Genomic DNA, 12970 nt, shown 5'->3' with positions numbered 1-12970 from the left:
AGATATTCAACCATCTACTTGATAAGTTTCCTTAGGCGTCTAATATGCATCTCAAATATGACAAGCCCAAAATCGAACTGCTGCTTTTCTCCCTAAAAGAGCCATCTTCATTTCAGTGGACAGCAGTTTCATCTTTCCGTCTTCTAGGGCTTAAACTCTGGAGTCATTCTAAATTCTCTTTCTCTCATGTTGCACCCACTCTGTTAGCAAACCATGTCAGCTGTGCTTTCACAATAAATTAAGAAACCAACTACTTACTCAATTCATCAAATTTCTGTTGGTTCAGGACAGAGACCTGTTTCTTCTCTTAGAATCGTTTCATAACTGAGCTTCCTGCTTAGAATCTTGTGGTATGTTCTCAAAACAGTAACCAGAGTGATCATTTTAAAAGCTGTAGTAATATGTCGTTCTGCTCAAGAAACCAACAAAGGCTTCCTCTTTTACTCAGAGCCAGTTCTTAGAAAGGCCTACAGGGTTCTGTGTGACCCAACCTTCAGACCCTGCAGACTTCATCTCCTGCTCTTTTCCACCCCTTCATTCTGCTTCACCTCACTGAGCCTACTCCTCAGACATAAAGCACACTTTGGTCTCAGAGCCTTTCCACTGCTTCCTCCAGGCAGGACACCTTCCTTCATGTATCCCATTGTTTCCATCTCTTCTTCAGGTTTCTATTTAAATGTCACCTTGTCAAACAGGCCATTTGACAGCCTTATATAAGATTATAATCTCATGCCTGTCTCCTCCCACTGTCATACTTGACTCTCTCCCTTTTATCCCGCCTCGCCTCGTTGCTCTTCAATAGCGTAGGTGGCCATCTGAGTTATTACCGTGTGTCTGTTCTCACTAGGAACTTGTTTCCGTGAGGGCAAGGATGTTGTCTCTTTTGCTCACAGCTATTTCTTTAGGACCCAGAGCAATGCCTCAGGAATCAGAGGCATCATCCACATTTGTTGGCTGAATTTAACAAAATCCTCACAATGACACTTCAAAATTAGTTGGAATAACCCAAAATTTGTACATGAGGAAACTGAGACACAGAGAGGTTTTTTAAAATTTTATTTTATTTTATTTTATTTTATTTTATTTTAAGTTCCAGGATACATGTGCAGGATGTGTGGGTTTGTTACATAGGTAAACATGTGCCATGGTGGTTTGCTGCCCCTATCAACCCATCACCTAGGTATTAAGCCCCACATGCATTAGCTCTTTATCCTGATGCTGTCCCTCCCCCAGGCCCCCTGACAGGCCCCAGTGTGTGTTGTTCCCCTCCCTGTGTCCATGTGTTCATATTCTTCATCTCCCACTTATAAATGAGAACAGATGGTGTTTGATTTTCTCTTCCTGTGTTAGTTTGCTGAGGATGATGGCTTCCAGCTCCATCCATGTCCCTGCAAAGGACATGATCTCTTTTCTTTTTATGGCTACATAGTATTCCATGGTGTATATGTATCCCATTTTCTTTATCCATTCTATCATGGATGGACATTTGGGTTGATTCCCTATCTTTGCTACTGCGAATAGTGCTGCGATGAACTTATGCGTGCATATATCTTTATAATAGAAGGATTTATATTCCTTTGAGTATATACTCAGTAATGGGATTGCTGAGTTACATGGTATTTCTGGTTCTAGATCTTTGAGGAATCACCACACTGTCTTCCACAATGGTTGAACTAATTTACATTCCCACCAACAATGTAAAAGCGATCCTATTTCTTCATAGGCTTATCAACATCTGTTGTTTTGTGACTTTACTAATTGCCATTCTGACTGGCATGAGATGCTATCTTCTTGTGGTTTTGATTTGCATTTTTCTAATGATCCGTGATGTTGAGCATTTTTTCATATGTTTGTTGGCCACATAAATGTCTTATTTTGAGAAATGTCTGTTTGTGTCCTTTGCCCACTTTTTAATGGGGTTTTTTCTTGAAAATTTGTTTAAGTTCCTTGTAGATTCTGGGCCGGGCGCGGTGGCTCAAGCCTGTAATCCCAGCACTTTGGGAGGCCGAGATGGGTGGATCACGAGGTCAGGAGATCGAGACCATCCTGGCTAACACAGTGAAACCCCGTCTCTACTAAAAAAAATACAAAAAACTAGCCGGGTGAGTTGGCGGGCGCCTGTAGTCCCAGCTACTCGGGAGGCTGAGGCAGGAGAATGGCGTAAACCCGGGAGGCGGAGCTTGTAGTGAGCTGAGATCCGGCCACTGCACTCCAGCCCGGGTGACAGAGCGAGACTCCGTCTCAAAAAAAAAAAAAAAAAAAAAAAGTTCCTCGTAGATTCTGGATATTAGACCTTTGTCAAATGGATAGATTGCAAAAATTTTCTCCCATTCTATAGGTTGTCTGTTCACTCTGATGATAGTTTCTTTTACTGTGCAGAAGCTCTTCAGTTTAATCAGATCCCATTTGTCAATTTCTGCTTTTGTTGTAATTGCTTTTGATGATTTTGTTGTGAAATCTTTGCCTCTGCTGATGTCCTGAATGGTATTGCCTAGATTTTCTTCTAGGGTTTTTAGAGTTTTGGGTTTTACATTTAAGTCTTTAATCCGTCTTGAGTTAATTTTTGTATAAGGTATAAGGAAGGGGTCCATTTTCAATTTTCTGTGTATGGATAGCCGATTTTCCCAGCACCATTTATTAAATAGGGAATCCTTTCCCCATTGCTTGTTTGTGTCAGGTTTGGCAAAGATCAGATGCTTGTAGATGTGTGGTCTTATTTCTGAGACCTCTATGCTGTCCCATTGGTCTGTGTGTCTGTTTCTGTACTAGTACCATGCTGTTTTGGTTACTGTAGCCTTGTAGTATAGTTTGAAGTCAGGTGGTGGGATGCCTCTAGCTTTGTTCTTTTGGCTTAGGATTGTCTTGGCTATATGGGCTCTTTTTTGGTTCCATATGAATTTTAAAGTAGTGTTTTTTTCTAATTCTGTGAAGAATATCAATGGTAGTTTAATGGGAATAGCATTTAATCTATGAGTTATTTTGGGTGGTATGGCCATTTTCATGATATTCATTCTTCCTGTCCACAAGCACAGAATGTTTTTTCATTTGTTTGTGTCCTCTCTCTCTCTCTCTCTTTTTTTGTTAGACGTAGTCTCACTCTTGTTACCCAGGCTGGAGTGCAGTGGCATGATCTTGTCTCACTGCAACCTCCACCTCCCGGGTTCAAGCGATTCTCTTGCCTTGGCCTCCTGAGTAGCTGGGACTACAGGTGCGCGCCACCACGCCCAGCTAATTTTTGTATTTTTAGTAGAGACGGGATTTCACCAGGTTGGCCAGGATGGTCTCGATCTCTTGACCTTGTGATTCACCCACCTCAGCCTCCCAAAGTGCTGGGATTACAGGCATGAGCCACCGTGCCCAACCTGTGTCCTCTCTTATTTCCTTGAGCAGTGGTTTGTAGTTCTCTTTGAAGAGGTCCTTCACTTTCCTTGTTAGGACTATTCCAAGGTATTTTAATCTCTTTGTAGCGATGGTGAATGGGAGTTCATTCATGATTTGGCTCTCTGCTTATGTTTTGCTGGTGTGTAGGAATGCTTGTGATTTTTGAGGCACAGAGAGGTTAAGCAAGTTTTTCAGAGTAGCACAGCTTGCTAGCATAGAACTAGGACTCAAATCTGCCAAGTGACTGTGTCCTTAGATCGTCTGTCTGTGGAGCCTGGCCTTCCCCCTGCACCCACATCTCAACTACCTCATTTTTTTTCATATCTTGTTGCAAGCAGCCGGCCCCACAGAGTGAGAAAAATCCCTGTGAAAAATGTCCCAAGTGTGACTGGAGGTGTAGGAAATGCATACACAAACAAGCCCTTATCTGCAACTTTCAAGTCCAAAAATTTGTGAAAGTGAAGCTTTATTCTTAACCCATTTGGTGGCGAAACCTGATTTGGACTGATGTGAGACTCCTTATAAATCTATGCCTGTAAAATGTGTGTGTGTGTGTATTTTTTTTCTTCCTGGTAATTAATATTTCCTTTAAGGCTCTTTCCAGGAACATGCTCAGTTTTAAGACCTGATTAAGATCAGGCACAGCAGGCCAGGCTAAGAAGGGCATATGTGAAACGCCGTTCTATACCAGAGGGAATGAGGGAAAGTCTACACGCTCACCAGTGAGGCCTCTCGCTGCTCCCAGCACTTTTTCTGCTTCTGTCACACGGTGCTGGATACTAGAGTCAGATTCTGCTTTCCCTAGTCATGAGGCTAGAGGAGTCTTTCTGCATAAACTTAACAGCCCAAGAGAAGAAGCCTGTAGATATTGATATTTAGGGGGTTCCAAACAAAATGTACAGCTGACTCACAATCACCTTCCCGTAAGATCCACCAGCTCAGAGGTACTGATCATGCACACAGAACATCTGGACAGCTAATGATAACCAGATATTTGAGAAAAGTTTGAAACATGAAAGGCAGAAATTAAAAGAGACAAACAACAACACTAGAAACTCACAAGAAATAGAGAAAATATAGGGAGCAGAAGAAAACGTCACAAAACCTGTAATTACTAGCCTAAGAGAGATAAGAGAATATGTTGCATGAATAAAATAAAAGCAATGTGCAACAAAGAGGAGTATTCAGAGACTAAGAAAGAACTTCTGGAAATTAAAAGTGTGATAGAAGAATAAATCAGTAGAGGGTTTGGAATATAGAATTGAAGAAAGCTTACGGAACCTTGCAGAAAGTCAAAGAAAGAAAGAAAATGTGCTGGGTGCGGTGGCTCATGCCTGTATTCCCAGAGTTTTGGGAGGCCAAGGTGAGTGGATCATTTGGACCCAGGAGTTTGAGACCAGCCTGGCCACATGGCGAAACCCCACCTCTACTAAAAAATACAAAAATTAGCCAGACATGGTGGTGCATGCCTATAGTTCCAGCAACTTGTGAGGCTGAGGTGGGAGGATCACTTGAGCCAAGGAGGTTGAGGCTGCAGTGAGCTGATGTTGTACCACTGCACTCCAGCATGAGCAACAGAGTGGGACCCTGTCCCTCCCAACTAAAAGAAAAGAAGAGAAAAATAAAAAAGGATTATTCTAAGAAGCCCAACATCAGATTAGTAAGACTTGCAGAAAAAGAGAATAGAGACAATGAAAGGGAAAATTTATTAAAGAAATAATATAAGAAAAACTTTGAGAACTGAAGGACATTGAAAAGTCCGCTTGAGTACCCGGGGCTATGACTTGAGAAAAAGACACACGCCGGAAGAAAAGCTTCTCGGCAGGAGAGAATTCCCCCCAAAACAAATGGATTATATATAAGAACAGAAATATGATTGACATCATCTATCTCTACAGAAGCTAGGAGACAATGAAGCCATTCCTTAAACTCTGAGAGAATAGTATTTCCAACTGAGAAATTATATCCTGACAAATTATTAATCAAATATGAGGGTGGAATAATGGCATTTTCAGGTATGGGAAGTCTCAATGATTTTTATCTCCCAGACAGCATTTTTTGAGGAATCTACGATGCACCTGTTTCTCCAAAGCTAGAGAGTAAACTAAGAATAAATGGGATCTTCCTTTAAGCACAGAGAGCAACCACTTCAGGTTGAAGGAGGAGAATGGAAGGTTCCAGAAGGCAGATTTTTAAGAATTAAGAAAAAGATGAGTACATAGCGGTATATTTGGTGTACTGTGATGAGTTTTATAATTTTGTTGGAATGTTGAGGGCTGAATTTGTGACAAGTACATAGAAAGTTAAGCAAACAACTGAGGCAATAATGGACTCTACAAATGGCAACTAAGAAATGTACATGAAAGGAATTAATCATAACACCACACATGGCTCAGCTATGAACAATAATTTATCTGGTTGTAATAATGTAACTTAATAATTACTTGACAAAATAATGTAACTTAATAATGTAACTTATTAGTGTTGACTTAAAAATGCTATAACTATTGGGAGAATGTGGGACAGGAGAGGTGGTATATGGAATGGTGGTAAGGAGCTAAATCCTTATTTTCTATAATAGGAAGTCTATGAATAATATCTTATATTGAAAAACTATAAGCATGCTATTTAGATACACTGAGATGACTCTGGAAATAGATACAGGAGTTGAAAGACAGAATTAGGGATGTGGAGGGTGGGGCAGGGCCTGCTGTTTCTCCTTACAAGCCTTGCAGTACCACTGGACCTTAAAAATCACGGGTGTGTGTTGCTTTGATTTGAAAAAGGGCTCACTGTGCTGGGCGCTGTGGCTTATGCCTGTAATCCTAGTATTTGGGAGGCTGAGGCTGGTGGATCACTTGAGGTCAGGAGTTCGAGACTAGCCTGGCCAACATGGTGAAACCCTGTCACTACCAAAAATATCAAAAATTAGCCAGGTGTGGTGGCAGGTGCCTGTAATCCCAGCTGCTCGGGAGGCTGAGGCAGGAGAATCATTTGAACGTGGGAGGCGGACGTTGTGGTGAGCTGAGATTGTGCCACTGCACTCCAGCTGGGGCAACAGAGTGAGACTCTGTCTCAAAAAAAAAAAAAAATAAATAAATAAAAATAATAAATAAATAAAGATATAAATAAATAAAGGCTCAGTGTCTCCCCCTGTATCCAGATTGGCACCTAAAATAGGCATGCAATCAAAGCTGAATAATTGTTTGCTCTAGAGAACATATTAACAACACCATCAAATAAATGTGCAGAGGCACCCTCCTTTGGAAATTTTGCATATGGCACTGGCAGAAGAACTTCCCTTTTCTGGTTCTCTAAATGCAGACACTATTTCTCTTTTTGTCAGAGCTCACCCATGTCCTCACTGTGCAACTCATACTTAGTTTCAGCTCTTTGCTGAAATCTCTTGGCCTAGCACTAGAGGGAGGATAAAGAAAAGCCCCTGGAAGGCAGCTGTGGGAGGCAGCTTTGTGTGTGGAACTCTGGCTTAGTCACTTACCTGCTTTGTGCCTGGGCTGGTCACTAAAGCTGTCGTCACCTCATCTGAAAATGGAGAAAATATTCCTTGCGTCATAGGATTGTGTGAGGAACAAATGAATAACTTAGTACATAAAGCGCCTGGCATAATAGATCTTATCTTGGCATATAGTAGTTGCTAAAAAAAAAATCGAAATTAAAAATAAATGAACATTTGTGGTGAATATTATTAGGTCTAGAACAGGAACCCCGTCATGTTGGATCTGGGCTCCCCACATGAACCATCAAGAAGGGATGTGAGCCCTGGGAGAGGAAGAGGGGGACAGAAATAATCCGGGAGGTCTCCTTATCTTAGCAGACGTTCTTATTGTGTTTTGGGTGCAGTGTCTTCTGATTTGATTGCTGTGTTCAGCAGATTTGTAGAGACCCAGATTCTGGAACGTTTTATGCACAAGGATCAATAAAAGCTCTTAGCTTATTTAGCTTCCATATTCAAACATCATCAGGACCATTGCTCACATCTCAGACAATGTGGAAGAATGGCTCCAGGGTTAAAAGGGTTATCTCACCCTAAGGCTCCAGTGTGCTGAGTGGGGATTGCTTCTTGAAGCCAAGGGCTTGGGGCCACAGCCTTACTCCTGTGACACGTGAACCTGTTTTCTGACTCAACATAGAGCCCTTGAGCAATGGTTCTGCTTTGAGGGGCTGGGCCATGAAACTCTTTGCTCAATTTATGAACTTCTTTGGGTTCCTTGGTACCTGGTGGGCTCTCCAAATCCTGGTTCTGGGTCTGTGGTCGGTGCCTCGCACATTGTACACCTACTTGAAGGAAACGCTTGCTGGAGGCAAGAAGGAGTCACTGCGCCCAAGGCAGCCTCTCATTTAGCCACCCTCTTCCTTAGAATCATCTTCTGTGTCATCTAGGTGCTTCTGGGTCTAAGGGTGGAGGAGAAAGGGGATTGGCTGAGCTGCTGCCAGGGGCTCTAGGGTTGGAGGACAGTACAGTGCCCCAAGAGATAAAGCAGAGAACAGGCCCTGAGCACAAGGAAGGAGTTGAGCACAATCTTGGCTGACTGGGCCTCAAGAGGAAAGTAAAGAAACCAAATCTGGATGTCAGGCCCAGTGACCCTTATGGGATAGGAGGGAGCTCAGAGAGCAGAACTTGTGGTAACAGATTACAGGGGGTTGTGAATTAAGTGGAAACTGTGTTAAAGCGGCCAGGAAGCATGTGAGTAGGTAGGAGGCGTGCAGAGCCCATGATCAGCTGAATCTGCAGTGCCCAGTATGGCAATAGGAGGAAGTTATATAATCTACTTAATAGAAAAAAAAAACAACTTTAGAATTTAAAATAGAAGAGTCATCCAACTACACTTTAGCAGTCTAGCATGGCCCTATCAGTAGATTTTTGTTTTCTTTTTTTTTTTTTGAGATGGAGTGTCACTCTGTTGCCCAGGCTGGAGTGCAGTGACACTATCTCAGCTCACTGCAACCTCCGCCTCCTGGGCTCAAGTGATTCTCCTGCCTCAACCTTCTGAGTAGCTGGGATTACAGGCGCCCACCATCACGCCTGGCTAATTTTTGTATTTTTAGTAGAGGTGGGGTTTCACCATGTTGGCCAGGCTGGTCTTGATCTCCTGACCTCAGGTGATCCACCCGTCTTAGTCTCGGCCTCCCTAAGTGCTGGATTACAGGCATGAGCCACTGCGTCTGGCCCCATCCAGTAGATTTTGATTATCTATCTAAATTCAGCTACAAATTTGAGAAAAAATTTTTTTTGTTTTAAAAAGACTTTGAGTGCTTACAATGGATGGCCCAAGCCCTGCCCAAGACATGCACTGGGCCATAGGGGAGCCCCCAGTCTCACTTAGAGCGCCCTTAGGCTTCAGGAGCCAGAGCTAGCTGGGACCCCAGAGCCCATTTAAACCAAGCTCTTGCACAAGATGAAGAAATCCAGGCCCATGTTAACTCTTTTCCTGCCCGGGCCTCACAGGCTGGGTTACTTGCAGCACCTGCCCTCAGTACCAGGCCTCTAGTTTGCATAGATTTGCTGTGTTGAGCAGAGCTGGAAATAAGTCCTGCTCTTTCCGTTCTGATTTCCCAGCCCAAGATTGCTACAGCCTCAGGGCCTTGGAGAGACTGTTGTACGTGGAACAATTTGGTTGCAAGAAGCAGAGACACCCTCCCAAATTGAAGGGGTAAGGGAGTGCGTGCAGGAGTAAGAAGTATGTACAGACGAGCCTCACGGCCACTGGACTCACTACATACCTGCTGTCCTGGGCCTGCATGGTGTCCTGTGACCTCTCCCTGGGCCTCTGCCCTGCTCTCTTTGTAGGCCAGCTTCCTCTCCTTCCATAGAGCCCCCTGTAGCTCCATCGCTTGATCTTTTTTTTTTTTCCCCCCCGAGATAGAGTCTCACTCTGTCGCCCAGGCTGGAGTGCAGTGACTTGATCTCGGCTCACTGCAACTTCCACCTCCTGGATTTAAGCAGTTTTGCCTCGGCCTCCTAGAAACTGGGATTACAGGTGTACGCCACCATGCCTGTTTTTTGTATTTTTGGTAGAGACAGGGTTTCACCATGTTGGCCAAGCTAGTCTTGAACTCCTGACTTCAGATGATCCTCCCGCCTTGGCCTTCCAAAGTGCTGGGATTACAGGCATGAGCCACTGCGCCCGGTCCCATCACTTGATCTTGTGCATGGCATTTGCCTGTCACGATTCTACCAATACCTTTCCCTTAACTCCAGGGTCTACCACCAGCTGACTAGAGTTTTTTTTCATAGTTGCAATTTTGAAAGAGTGTCAGATTGGCCCAGCTTCCTCATGTATGGATGAATTGTCTTTAAGTCAGAGTTCTACTCTTTGTCCATCAGGGGAAGTCCAGGTGAATGAGTAGGTGGGGTAGGGGCAGGGTAGGCAGGTAGAATGACTTGCCTAAATATTGGAGATCTGCAAACCGTTTTCCAAAGGACTTAAGAAGCATGAAAGGAATCCCCCATTCCCTCACGAATTGCAAATTGCTATGACTGGAGTGTAGGGTGCATGCGAGTGGCAGGGCACAGGGCGGGTCAGCTGGAAAGGGGCATGAGACAGGTCCCCAAGGCTTTTGCCTGGGTCACGGGGCTGAGAAACCTAGTTATCTGTGTAGGTGAATTATCCATCTCTCACTGAAGGTGTGGCCTGGAGTGAAAGGAAGGCTACAAGAGGCTGGCTAGGGAGAGATGGAGAGTGGGGTCTTCCTTCCTGTTAAGGAGGCAGAGCAGTCAGCCCAGTAGTGCCCACCCCACTCCCGCCCCAGGAACACTTTGCTCTTGTTCCCCCAGGAAGGCTCCTTGTGGGTGGCTCCTAGCTGACCACTAGCTCAGCTGTTTGCCTGTTAAGACCTCTTTCCTGACTGCTCTTCTTTCCCCACAGTGACCTTGGCTCGTGGTGTTTTGTTAGCATTAATTATAAAGGCAGCGAAGTGCTCAAGGCCTCAAGCAACTTTTTCTTTTTCCATCTCACTGGATGCCTTTGTGGTTTGCCCTGAATCTTTGTGAGGTCTTGACGTTACCACCCGTCGCGTGGCTCACTCCGCTGCAGTTCTGTCTGTCAGCATCTGCTGCCGCATGGGATGACTCTTGTTTCTCTCTGTATCGAAGGGTTTCTTTGCCCTGGACGCTGTCCTTGTGTATCTGTCACTCCCCTGTCCCTCCATGGGTTTCTCTTTCTCTCCTTACGAATTATCATTCATGTACCCCTCTTTCCTAAGCTTGATTAGCGGAGTTCATTTAGCATAGTGGATCTTATTATAGGCTGGGGGTGAGCTGAGTGTGAGCATGAAAAATGAAAAGTCAGACTTTGAGAACTCCACCTTCATTTCCACTAGAAATGGTTACACCGGGTGAATGAGGATGTGTGGGTGAGGGAGGGGCTTGGGGGAGAGAGGAGTGTTAGGGGAATGGGCACATTTCTTCATTGCTGGGAGCAGTTTCTATGGTACCAGTAGTCCTGAAAGTAGCATGCCAAGACTGTTCAGAAGCCTGAAAAATTTGGAAAGTCTCTGACCCAGCACAATTTTATTCCTAAGACTGTCTGAGGAAAATAATCGTGGGGATCCCTGGAAGATTTTGTTTTAAACACTATTTGCCGTTAGCCAAAAACAAAACAAAACAAAAGGTTAGAGGTGACTTAAATGTCCAGCCTTTGAGGGTTGGGTACAATTTATGGTGTAGCTATGTGGGGTACTATACATGGCTCACTGGAGACCCATGGTACCTATATATCATGTAGCCGTTAGAATGATGCTGCTGAAGATTACTTAATGACACAGTACTTACTAAACCATGCCCAGCTTTATTACATCTTTATAAATAATCTGAAAAATAGAAACAAGAAACAGGCAGAGTATGTTATCTATAGTTATCTTGGATGAAGAAAGAATAGGTACATTTTGTCCTTTTCATTTAATTATATTTTCTAGAATTTATAGATTGAACATACATTTTTTTGACACAAGGAAAAACAATTACTTTAAAAACAAATGCTCTCTATTCAGACAACTATAATAATATATGGGTTGAAAATTTAGAATCAGTTAAAAATGCTTCCAAAATGAATTAGAAATTAAATTCACTTTTTTTTTTTTTCTGAGATGGAGTTTTGCTCTTGTTGCCCAGGCTGGAGTGCAATGGCGCGATCTTGGCTCACTGCAACCTCCGCCTCCCGGGTTCAAGCGACGCTCCTGCCTCAGCCTCCCAAGTAGCTGGGATTACAGGCGTGAATTCACATTTGTAACAGCATAAACAACATACTATAGGTCAAAGGAGACTGTGAACAAGTTTGATGTAGTTGTTGATTGAAATCCATTGTCTGCAGGCCTTCTCTAAACACAAGTCTTGGGCCCTATCTGTAGCTTTCTAGCCCTTGCTTTCTCTTACCATGAGTAGTGTGTAGCGCAACGATTCCATGACTGTAGTTGAGTTTGCTTTGCCTAATCTGCAACTCACTCTCAAACTGTACAGCCCCAGAGGGATGAGTCTGGGTGAACATGTAGCTGGTTGAGGTCCTGGAAAGGAGGCTGGCTGCCCCAGGTGAGGGCGGCGGTTCTGAAAGGAGCACCAGCGACCAGAGCTGGCAGTGGGAGGAGCAAAGACTCTTTCCTCCTGGATGTATTAACCTACGTGCTTCTGGTAAACTTCGCTTTGTTGTTGTTTTTTTCCCCCCTGCAGGCAAGGGGAGAGCCAATTGCACAGAGCCTTGCGGCCAGCAGTCCCGGGAGAAGTGGTGAATGTCATGGAGCCCAGCTGAAATGGACTGGCCCCCTTGAGCCTGTCCCAAGCCCTGGTGCCAGGTGTCCATCCCAGTGCTGAGGTAAGACCCCTTGAATCCCAGCCTGAGGAAGAGAGGACACAATGCCTTTTTGCAGGGGCAGGAGGCAGAGGGCCTTCTCAGGAAATAAGGAGCAGTTAGTTTCTGGTTCAGTTAAACCATCTGCTTCAGCCTCCGCCCATTGGGAGGCAAGGTCATTTGGTGGCCAAAGGCTTCTGGTTTGTCAGAGCAGGTCTTTTGGAATCTTGATGGGAGTTGTATTTTCTCAGTTGCTGGTGAAATTCGAATTCCCAAGGGAATAAATGTATCCTCCAGGTAAGACTGCACCAGATTCAGGTGAATGCTTAACTTAAATATACCTCCTCTGCTCTGCAGGGGAGCTCTTGGGAAACACACACACACACACACACACACACACACACACGCACGCACGCACACGCGCGCGCGCTTGTGCTGCGCTCTCTCTCTCTTTCAACCCAAGGGTGACGGAGTCACAAATTATGCAGAGAGGTTATTCCAAAACATTCTGGGAAGCTCACTAAAAATTGATTTTAATGACCTAGATATGTTCTGATGATAAAGAACTATATGCTCATAGGATGATTGGAAAAATACTGTTGTGGAAGAAAATACAATATATCTGAAATCCTGCCCCTGTTAACAATCCTCCGGGTGGTTTTCTATTAAGGTTACTCTTTAAGCTTCCATAGGATGTTGATTTTTCCTGTGTGGAGGTGGAAAGGTGAGGCAGAAGGAGAACTTGCCCCCCCTAATCTGGAAACTCTGTTTCCCAATTTTTATATATT

The 12970-nt window shown here is 44.1% G+C and overlaps 1 protein-coding gene across 11 annotated transcripts in view; it reads left to right on the top strand.

The window, feature by feature from the left end:
* ST6GAL1 (ST6 beta-galactoside alpha-2,6-sialyltransferase 1) overlaps positions 1-12970 on the top strand; it is a 145043-nt gene that overhangs the window by 22397 nt on the left and 109676 nt on the right. For all 11 annotated transcript variants that reach the window (XM_045387163.2, XM_074030795.1, XM_074030794.1 and 8 more), the window contains exon 2: positions 12065-12206. The gene's annotated coding sequence lies outside the window, so the exon portion shown is untranslated. The remainder of the gene's footprint in view (positions 1-12064; positions 12207-12970) is intronic.

This window comes from Macaca fascicularis, chromosome 2 (assembly GCF_037993035.2).
Source record: "Macaca fascicularis isolate 582-1 chromosome 2, T2T-MFA8v1.1".
Lineage (NCBI taxonomy): Eukaryota > Metazoa > Chordata > Mammalia > Primates > Cercopithecidae > Macaca > Macaca fascicularis.
The sequence above is the reverse complement of the archived record's forward strand: the minus strand, read 5'-3'. Positions and strand labels throughout refer to the sequence as shown.